At 45.5% G+C, this 7,122-nt stretch overlaps 1 pseudogene; it reads right to left on the minus strand.

Moving 5' to 3' along the window:
* Nucleotides 1-212: 212 nt before the first annotated feature.
* Nucleotides 213-292, minus strand: LOC142832109 (U4 spliceosomal RNA; annotated as a pseudogene).
* Between the last annotated feature and the right edge of the window lie 6,830 nt (nt 293-7,122).

Below are 7,122 nucleotides of genomic sequence, written 5' to 3' on the forward strand. Positions count from 1 at the left end.
TTTGACTTTCCCTAATTCTCTGTCAGGCTGTGGAGATAACTGACTTTGTAAAGTGTTTGCAAACCGGAGTTGGATCCCAGAAATCCCCATAAGGAAAAGAAATGGGTGTGATGGTGTGCATGTGGTCCTAGCCCTGGAGCCAGCAGGATCCCTGAGGCTCATCGGTCAGCCAATCTACTTGGTGAGATCCAACCAAGAAGAGAGCGCTTGCTACTCTTTTTTTTTTTTCAATTAGCAATAATCGCGCCTCGGATAAACCTCACTGGCTACGATACTGCCACTGCGCAAAGCTTCTTCTTCTTTTTTTTTTTTTAATTTTTTTTAATTTTTTATTTTTTTATTTTTTGGTTTTTCGAGACTGTGGCTTTGGAGCCTGTCCTGGAACTAGCTCTGTAGACCAGGCTGGTCTCGAACTCACAGAGATCCGCCTGCCTCTGCCTCCCAAGTGCTGGGATTAAAGGCGTGAGCCACCACCGCATGGCTGAGCGCTTGCTACTCTTGCAGAGAACTCAGCACCCATGTGGAGGCTCACAACCATCTGTAACTGGTTCTAAGGGCTCAGACAGCCTCTTCTGTCTCCAATGGCATCTGCACACCTTGCACACCCTGCTCACACGGTGCACACACTCATACACAAAATAAAAGAAATAAATCTTAAAAAAAAAGGAAAAAGAAAAGGCAGACGGTGCCTGAGAAATGACACTGAAGCTGTTCTCTGCCCATCCCACCTGTACACACACACAAAGAAAAAGAAGAGAAATCGTCTCTTCCCTGTTCTCATGTCCCCTGCCCTTGGCGACAACCAATGCTTTTTTATAGTGTTGCCTTCTCCAGAATGTCATATAATTGGAAATGCACAGTCCACAGCCTCTTAGATTATTTTAGGATCATGCATTGAGTTTGCTTTCATGGCTTTTCCTAGCCTGCTAACTCATTTCTCCTTAGCGCCGAGTGTCATTTCCGCTGCCTGTGTGTACCAAAGCACATTTACCCATTCACAGAAGGACATCTTGGTTGCATCCAGCTTTTGGCACAAACAGAACTGTTGTAAACATTCATGTGTAGATTCTCATGTAGAATTGACTTTTTGACTCATTTGGGTAAACACCACCGAGCACGAGTTGCTGATCGTATGGTAAAGCTATGTTTAGTTTTGTAAGCAACGGCCACCAGCTGTCTTCCAAAGTGGTTGCAGCATCTTGCATTCCTCCAACAATGAATGAGAAGTCTTGTCCCGTACCCTTGCCAACATTTGCTGCTCGGCGTGTTTTGGATTTTAGCCATTCTATTTAGTGTGTAGTGGTATCTCATTGCTATTTGAATGTGAGTTAACAGACACATGACACCAGGCCTCTTTTGTATGCTTATTTGACAGATATGTGTCTTAATTGGTGAGGTGTCCAGACCTGCCCTCTTTTAAATTGGATTATTTGTTTTCTTATTGTTGAGTTCTAAGAGTTCTTTATGTGTTTTGGATAAAACCATCAGTTTTTTCCCCCCAATAACTTGTCTTCCTATTCTTTCTTTTTTGGTGGGTGGTGTGGAGTGAAGACTACATATGCAAGTGTGGTGTGCTGTAATTCAAAAAAAGCAGCAGTGAGAGAGAGAAAGATGCCATGAAATAGAGTTCGCGTGGAGGGGTTTTTATTAGTGGAAAGGGAACATTAAAAGGGGGAAGGGAGGTGGAGGAAGAGACCCACCTCTGGGGATGGTAGCGTCAAAAAAAAAAAGAGGGGAGGAGGGAGGAAGGGAGGCAAAAAAGAAAAGAGGAGAGGAGAGGAGGGAGGGAGGGAAGGAGGGAGGGAGGAAGGAGGGAGGGAGGACCCTTTTAAAAGTGAACAGCTTAGTGGCTACAGCTGAGGAGGTACCCTGTATCCTGTCAGGACCTCAAGGACAGGCAAGTGCAGATGCCTGAATACTAACATTGTGTGTATGCATGTGCATGTTCAAATGTTACGTAGGTACATGTGTATGTATGAAGGTGCACACATGTGCGCTTGTATAGAGGCCAGAGGTTGGCACTGGGTGTCTTCCTTAAACATTCTCCACTTTATTTATTGAAGCAAGATTGCTCCATGAACCCAAAGCTCGATGATTTTAGTCTGGCGGCCATCTTGCCCCTGGGGATCCCAGGTCCATCTCTGGTGTGCTAGGATGACAGGCAGGCTGTCATGCCCATCCAGCTTGTTTGTTTTACATGGATAAGACCATGCTGGTGTTGGCCATTCTGGACCCTTTGACTCTTCACATATGCTTGAGAATCAGCCTACGGGTCTCTGATCCAACCTGCTGGAAGTTCTCCTGGAGTTGTCATGGGGCTGGGGATGGAGCATGGATGGTAGAGTGCTTGTCTAGCCCCCTCCCCCCAAGCCCTGGGTTTGATTCCCAGTACTGAATAAACCCAGAATGATGTTGAGTAGTTATAGCACTTGGTGGGCAGAGGATCAGGAATTTAAGATCAGCCATGTGTGGTGGCACATGCCTTTAATCCCAGCATTCAGGAGGCAGAGGCAGGTGGATCCCTTTAAGTCTGAAGCCAGCTGGTCTACAGAGCGAGTTCCAAGACAGCAGGGACTACATGGAGACTCCCTGTTTTAACGACAAAAAACTAACTAAATAAATAAATAATGGTATTAACTGTGATATTTTATGATGCTCTGTGAACAAGTTGAAAATGTGCCTCACTTCTTGAAAGTTTTTGTTGTTTCTTTTTTTGATACAGGGTTTCTCTATGTAGCTTTGGAGCCTGTCCTGGAACTTGCTATGTAGACCAGGCTAGCCTTGCGCTCACAGAGATCTGCTTGCTTCTGCCTTCCAAGTGCTGGGATTAAAGGTGTACACCACCACCGCCCGGTTGTTGTTTTCATTTTTTATTCATGAATAGGTATTTTATTCAGGCAAGTGCCTTTCCTGCATCTGTTTTTTGTTTGTTTGTTTGTTTTTGTTTTTTGAGACAGGATGTCTCTATGTCAGTGATTCTCAACCTTCCTAATGTGGTGACCCTTTCACACAGCTCCTCATGTTGTGGTGATCCTCAGCGGTAAAATTATTTTCACTGCTACTTCATAACTATAATTTTGCTACTGTTATGAACTGTAATGTAAATATCTGTGTTTTCTGATGGTCTTACGTGATCCCTGTGAAAGAATTGTTTGACTCTCAAAGAGTTCTGACCCACAGGTTGAGAACTATGGCTCTGTCTTCCTGGATGGCCTCACATTCAGAGAGAGCCTCCTGACTCTCTCAAATGCTGGGATTAAACGTGTCTGCCACCACATCCGGCCTCTGCACTCGGCGATATGGTTGTGAGAGTTCAAGATTTTCAAGCGTTGAGGCAGACTTGAGGGCTTGGGATGACTCATACTTGGCAGTGGTCGCAGTTATTCTCCACGCTGTTGGATTGGATCTGCGCTTGTGAAAAGATTGGCTGAACTGACATCAGGCCAGGACAATGGACTCAACAGACATCCCTTGAAGACAAGGGGGCGTTTTCAGAGTGTTTGCCTCCATGCAGCAAATGTTTCCTTGAATCGATGTCCAGTGAAGGATTCATCTGAAGAGTCCTCGGATGGACCAGGAGCTACTTCAACAGCATTTGCACAAAAGGAGTTTGGTTGAGGATGCTGGCAGCACATTGCTTGCCTCAAGTTCTTAGAATTATCGAACTCTGTTTTTAGTATGTCCTCAGGAGACTTTGAAATTGGTTACACAGTCACAGATATATTCTTTCATTTTGATTACTATTCTTACACAAACACCTACTGTCCTTTGTTTGATAATTCAGTAGGGCATCAATTGCACAGACTCAGCTCAGAGCTCAGTGAGCCTCTGTGGTGGGGTCCTCGCATTCTGCCAGATCTTCTTTCGGGTATCTGTTGTACCTGCAGCCCGATAACTTTCACATCTGGTGTTGAGCGCGTCTAAAATGTATATTCATGAGAGATGTTAGTCTATAGTTTTTTCCCTTATATCTTTGGTTGATTTTGTTTGGTTTGGTTTGTTGTTGGGTTTTTTGTTTGGTTTGGTTTGGTTTTTGTTTTTTCGAGATAGGGTTTCTCTGTGTTGCTTTGGAGCCTGCCCTCGCACTAGCTCTGTAGACCAGGCTGGCCTCAAACTCATAGAGATCTGCCTGCCTCTGCCTCCCAAGTGCTGGGATTAAAGGCGTGAGCCACCACCGCCCGGTAGCTGGTTTGTCTTTTGGAGACAAGGTCTCACTACATAACCTTAGGATGATCTTTTTTTTTCTAGACAGGGTTTCTCTGTGGCTTTGGAGCCTGTCCTGGAACTAGCTCTGTAGACCAGGCTGGTCTCGAACTCACTGAGATCTGCCTGCCTCTGCCTCCCGAGTGCTGGGATTAAAGGCGTGCGCCACCATCGTCCGGCCCTTAGGATGATCTTAAACTTACTGTGTAGCCCAGGTTCCCTAAGGATTCATTATTCCCCTAAGTATTATCTGCTTTGCCTATGCCAGAACAAAAACACTTAACAAAAGCAACTTGAGAAGAAAGGGTTGATGCTGCTTCACAGTTCGAAGGAGTAGTCTATCACGGCAGGAGGGCAGGGGTTGTCTGGTCATAATGCATTGCAGTCAGGAACAGGACAGCAACAAAATCTGGTACTCAGCTTGCCTTCCCCTTGAAATAATACTTTAACAGTTCTTTATTTTGTGCTTGGCCTCGAATATGCAACAATCAAGGAGAACCTTGAACTTTTGATCCTGCATTCACCTCCTGAGAGCTGGGATGCTGGGCATACATCATCAGACTTGACTTACTCAGGACTGGAAACTGACCCTGGCTGGGGCTCTGTGCATGCTTAGGTGCGCACTCTCCCAACTGAGCTACATCCCCAGCCCGGCCTCCCGCGTTTAGATGTGGATTAGGGGCATAGACATAGGATTTTAATGTCTTCTAGGAGAATGGATGCTTTTGTCACTGTGTGATGGTTTCATTTTCCTCGACAACTTTTCTTGCTCTGAAATCTGATCTCTCTAAAGTCAACAGTGGTACTTTATCTATCGTTCATGTTTACATAGCCTTATGTTTAAAGCGTTTTTTTTCTAAACATCATAGAGTTAGCCCATGTGAGTTTTTTTAAAGATTCATTTTATTTTTAAGTTATACATCTGTCATTATGTCTGTGCATGTTAGAGCAGGTATGCAAGTCGCCATGGTCAGGAACTGTCAGATCCCCTGGAACTGGAGTTATAGGTAATTTTGAGCCACCTGACATGGGTCCTGGAACTCGAACTCAGGTCCACTGCAAGAGTATTACTCACTCAACCACTGAGCCATCTCTCTAGCCCTAGGCCATGTTTTTTAGTTGATTCTAACTTTTTCTTTTTACATTTACTTGCTGTGTGTGTGTACCTTCGAGTATGGGGGTGCCACACTGTATATGTGGAGGTCATCGGAGACTTTCAGGGAAAGGTTCCCTCCTTCCACTGCGTGACCTCTGGAGACTGAACCGAGATCCTCAGGCTTGAGAACAATCACCTTTGCTCTCTGAGACATCTTGCCCACCCGGGAAATCTCTTTTCCTTGGTGTAGTAAGCCCCTGCTGTTAAAGTGGCCATTGATTTGCTTGGTTTAATATCTACCCCATTTTTTTGTCGAATTTCATTGCCCTTTCCCATTGTCCCCCTAATATTGGTGATTTCACTGTGCCTTTTGTACTATTCTGTTTTCACTTCATCCCCAGCTTCTGGTACAGCTGGTTAGTGACTGTCTTAGGGTGTGCTCTGGTCAGCTGGTTGCTAGTGACTGTCTTAGGGTGTGCTCTGGTCAGCTGGTTGTTAGTGACTGTTAGGGTGTGCTCTGATACAGCGGGTTGTTAGTGACTGTTAGGGTGTGCTCTAATACAGCGGGTTGTTACTGACTGTTAGGGTGTGCTCTGATACAGCGGGTTGTTACTGACTGTTAGGGTGTGCTCTGATACAGCGGGTTGTTACTGACTGTTAGGGTGTGCTCTGATACAGCGGGTTGTTACTGACTGTTAGGGTGTGCTCTGATACAGCGGGTTGTTACTGACTGTTATGGTGTGCTCTGATACAGCGGGTTGTTACTGACTGTTAGGGTGTGCTCTGATACAGCGGGTTGTTAGTGACTGTTAGGGTGTGCTCTGATACAGCGGGTTGTTACTGACTGTTTGGGTGTGCTCTGGTACAGTGGGTTGTTACTGACTGTTAGGGTGTGCTCTGGTATAGCTGGTTGTTACTGACTGTTAGGGTGTGCTCTGGTACAGTGGGTTGTTACTGACTGTTAGGGCGTGCTCTGGTACAGTGGGTTGTTACTGACTGTTAGGGTGTGCTCTGGTACGGCTGGTTAGTGACTGTCTTAGGGTGTGCTTGCTCTATACAGTGACTCATTCCCTTCCACTTTAAAACACCATATCCCTCTGGGAGTAACATGGGTGACAACAGAGTCTTCTTAGCTTAACCCTCCTCTCCCATCATTGCTGTCATTCATCCCACGCATGCGTCTTCGAACCCACGTCCAGGCACACGTTGTTCCTATCATCCTCGAGTTTGCGCTGCAGTTCTTTGCCCCGCGAGCCAGCTCCTACACTTTTCTCTGATGCGCTTTCTATGTGTAAGCTGGAGTTTCTGACCCAGATCAGTTTCCTTCTCACTAAAGGACTTTTTGTCTTTACCGTTTAAAAACAAAAAAACAAAACAATAAACGGATGTTAGTTGTTTTGAGCTGCCTGGCAGGCTTTCTATTTTTCTTTTTCTTTAAAAGATAATGACACAGGATGCAGACTTCTAGGTTGAGTTTTCTCTCCCAACAGTTTATGTCTTTACTGCATTTTGTTCTCTTCTTGGTGACTTTGAGACAGGGTCTCATTATGTCGCTTTGCTGTCCTAGAACTCACTTTGAAGAACAGGCAGCCTCAAACTCACATAGCTCTCCTTGGCCCTGCCTCCCGAGTGCTGGGATTAAAGGTGTGTGCCAGCACAGCCGGCTAGTTGTATGCTTTTTAAGGTGTCTGATAGGTAGGGTGCCCCCACCCTGTTTTCTGTCGCTATTTTCTTTTTCCGTTTGGCTCTTTGCGGTAGTCAGTGGGACATGCTTCGGGCTTCCATTTCTGCTCTCCACATTTATCCTGCCAGTCTTCGCTGGG

Source organism: Microtus pennsylvanicus, chromosome 11 (genome assembly GCF_037038515.1).
Source record: "Microtus pennsylvanicus isolate mMicPen1 chromosome 11, mMicPen1.hap1, whole genome shotgun sequence".
Lineage (NCBI taxonomy): Eukaryota > Metazoa > Chordata > Mammalia > Rodentia > Cricetidae > Microtus > Microtus pennsylvanicus.